Here is a 3607-nt window from a genome sequence, read left to right as displayed (position 1 = left end):
AACACATTTCATTACACCAAATACACAAAATAATGTTCTTTTTAGCAACATCATATGACCCCTTTCAGCTTCAAGTATAACGCACTTTCGTGTTCTATACAGGTCGTTTCACGTTTATTTCCACGCAGCGCTTACTGCGCCTATATTAAGACTTTTCGGCGATTCGCAGTCTTTAAGTCCATATAATTTGTGCTGTCATTGATGGAAAAAAAATGGTTTACTTATAGTAGTAGGCTATTTGTAACAGTACAGAACGACTACAAAGTAACAGCAGTTTATCACCGCGCATGTCTGCTTTGGTGGCGCATCTGGTAAAGCGAGTGCACGTGTGTGGCGACCAGGGTTCGAATCCAGTCCGCAGTTTCCTTTAGCCAATGTTCAAATGTCTGTGTCCAATGTTCCACTGATGTTCTCTGGATAATTGAGTTGACTGGTATGCTGGGGGTGTTAAAGGCAATTTCTTAAGCTGTGCCATAAAGGATCGGTCTGTGCAAGAAACTGAACAGTATTTATATCGTTTTTTACCTCTGATTTACTGCAATGTCCGAGCTGTCCAGAGCGCATCCTGAGCGGGTTCAAGAGCCGGCGCCTGACGCATCTTCTTCTTCTTGCTTTACGGCGGATCTCAGACTTATAAGTGTATTACTGCCACCTATCTCTCCAATGGACCATTGACACACTATCTACAATCTCAATTAGGAGTGTCAATGGTCCATTTGAGAGATAGGTGGCGGTAATGCACTTATAAGTCTGCGATCCGCCATAAAGCAAGAAGAAGAAGAAGACGTGTCAGGCGCCGGGCCGCTGGCTGTTGAACGTGCTCAGGATGCGCTCTGGACAGTTCGGACATTGCGGGTAAGCAGATAAACATCAAATTTTCATTTTTGGTTGAACTATCCGTTTAAGACTTTTCGCCGATTCACAGTCTTTAAGCCCATATAGCCTAATTTGTGCTGTCATTGATGGAAAAAACTGTTTATTTATAGTAGTATTTGTAACAGTATAGAAAGACTACAAAGTAACCGCAGTCTATCAACGTGCATGTCTGGTTTGGTGGCGCATCTGGTAAAGCAAGTGCACCTGTGTGGCAGCGACTTGGGTTTGAATCCAGTCCGCAGTGTTTCCTTCAGCCAATGTTCAATGTCTGTGTCCGATGTTCTCTGGATAATTGAGTTGACTGGTATGCTGGGGGTGTTAGTAAAAGGTGATTTCTTAAGCTGTGCCATTATTTATAAAGGTTAATTTATTGCATTATAAGCACACAATAATTGTGCCATTAGCACACTTCAAGTTTACTTGGAATGCCATTGCAATGCATTTTAAAGTCACTAAAAGTAAGGGATAGTATGACCTCAGTTTGTTATTAGTATGATATTCATGTATGTTCAACACTCTTACAGTGTGATTGAATTGCAATTGTAATGTCACCAAAATACATTTGAAGTTTATGCTGAATGAATTCTGCATTTCAAAAATTAAATAAAAGAGTGGATATTTAAAGTGCACTTAAGTATACTTGGAATAGTTCCACTTTAGCACAAACAAGTATATTTAATACAACTTTAGTTGAATTTCAGCACTGCTTTTGCACAACTAAAATGTATTTAGTACAAATATAGTTGTTCCAATTTAGCAGACTTTAAGTATACCAATTTATAGTGTGCCACAACTAAATTTAGTTATACTAAAGTACATACAAATAAATTATACTTAAGTATACTATTTTTTCACTAGGGGCAATATTGTAATGCATTACTTTTAAAAGTAACTTTTCCCAACTGTTGTTTTAGTACCACAACCATTTTTAAGTGTCCCTGCATACAACAGCCATATCATTCACGTGACAGGGAAATTCAGATGGGACAGTCATTGTCAATGAATCAACTAACAATTTATTTAATTTCATTTAAAACAAAATGACATTACTGTGTTTTAAAATGTATGAATATAAGCTATCACAAAAATAACAAAGAGCAAACAGGAAGGGGAATAAATAACCTTGCTCTATATTTCACAGTGAAAATCAAGAGAGAGTGACATCTCTGAGTCTAATCTCTTGGATTAAGACAGTCAAGACCTTGTGATGGGATTAGCTAAAGTGACACACTTGAGGCAAGAAGCTTGTCTCCAGGATAACAGATCACTCAGACGAGGCCTTTAATTGGCATTGACATCACAAAGATAAAAGACCAAATATAAGATCCTTTTAGGTCAGGGATTGCTTTTCAGTCATTGTGCATTTCAGTTCATTCTGATTGTATTGATTCTAAATTTGCTGATTGGTGTCACTACAGCCTACAGATGGATTGTGGTATGGGACAGGGGACTGAATAAAGGAGGCCTCCATGTCAACAGTCCCATATTACTGGTCTGGGCCTCTGTCAAGAGAGATCAGAGGTCACTGTATTTCTTGCCTTGACAATGTAATTAAAAATGAGTGGTATTGATTTAGTTTTTTTTAAATGACACCATGCCAGTTATCTCCATTATTATCGATTATAATAGATGATGAGCTGATATACCAGCTGGGCTGATTAACTGGCTGTTTTGAGTCTACTAAAAGTCTTGTCGATTAAAAATACATTTTGTTGAAACATTTTGAACCATAAATATTTAAGAAATGTTGTAATAAATGCATTTGTTTTTAATTTTATTGTACATTATTGTATAATGTACAATAAGTATTTACAATAAGTATTTATTTAAGAAACTGTGTAATAAATGTACATTTCCAAATCTTGAGTGAATATTGTACACAGTATTTATAAAAAAAAAAAAAAAAGTAATACATTAATGTTTCCAATTTCTTGAGGGAATATTGACTTATTTTAGTATCATTGAGATACTTTTTTTGTTAGTATATTTTATTTTAATTTCAGCTAATGGTGTGTGTGTGTGTGTATACACATGTATATACATTTTTATTTGACTAGCTAAAAAGTTAATATTTTTATTTAATTTGTTTATTTCAAGTTTAAGTAAATTCTTTTTATGGTTTTATTTGTAGTTATCTAAAACAAGTCAAATGTTGAGTAAATATTGTGTAGTATTTATTCGTCGGTATTCAGTTATTCATTTCACTTCAGAAATGTTATGTACATCTTATTTGTGTGGATCCTATTAAATTGAAGTAGGCATATATAAGAATTATGTACAAGCCTTGTGTGTAAACATTGTATTTTCAGCCACCCTGTTCCCTACAGTCATTGAAAACCCCATAGCAGTCAACCACTTATTTGTTCCTCTGGAAGTGATTTGGGTTAAGAGGATAACTGACTTGGTAATAAGATGGCTCACACATTCAGTCAGTCACGTCTAGGCTACCTGCTTCTTATTCAAAATTAAATCTAAAGAAGATCAGTGACATGTTGACCTCAAAAATGTCTTAAATACATCAACTGCACAGATAGATCCTCTGAACTAACTCCAATTTTTTTCCATGGCACGTTCCATAAAATGAAATCTTGGAAGAAGATCAGCCCACATGCACTGACAAATAAACCGCTCTGCCTTGATTCCGAGTGATTTGGTCTCATTAATTTCCAAGATGGCTTAAGCTGATCAGAAATCTGGAAGAAGGAAGTGTGCTTGTTGGGGATCAGTCTCC

The sequence above is a fragment of the Sinocyclocheilus anshuiensis genome, unplaced genomic scaffold (assembly GCF_001515605.1).
Source record: "Sinocyclocheilus anshuiensis isolate Anshui unplaced genomic scaffold, SAMN03320099.WGS_v1.1 scaffold11, whole genome shotgun sequence".
NCBI classification, from domain to species: Eukaryota; Metazoa; Chordata; class Actinopteri; order Cypriniformes; family Cyprinidae; genus Sinocyclocheilus; species Sinocyclocheilus anshuiensis.
Note: the sequence above shows the minus strand (reverse complement) of the source record.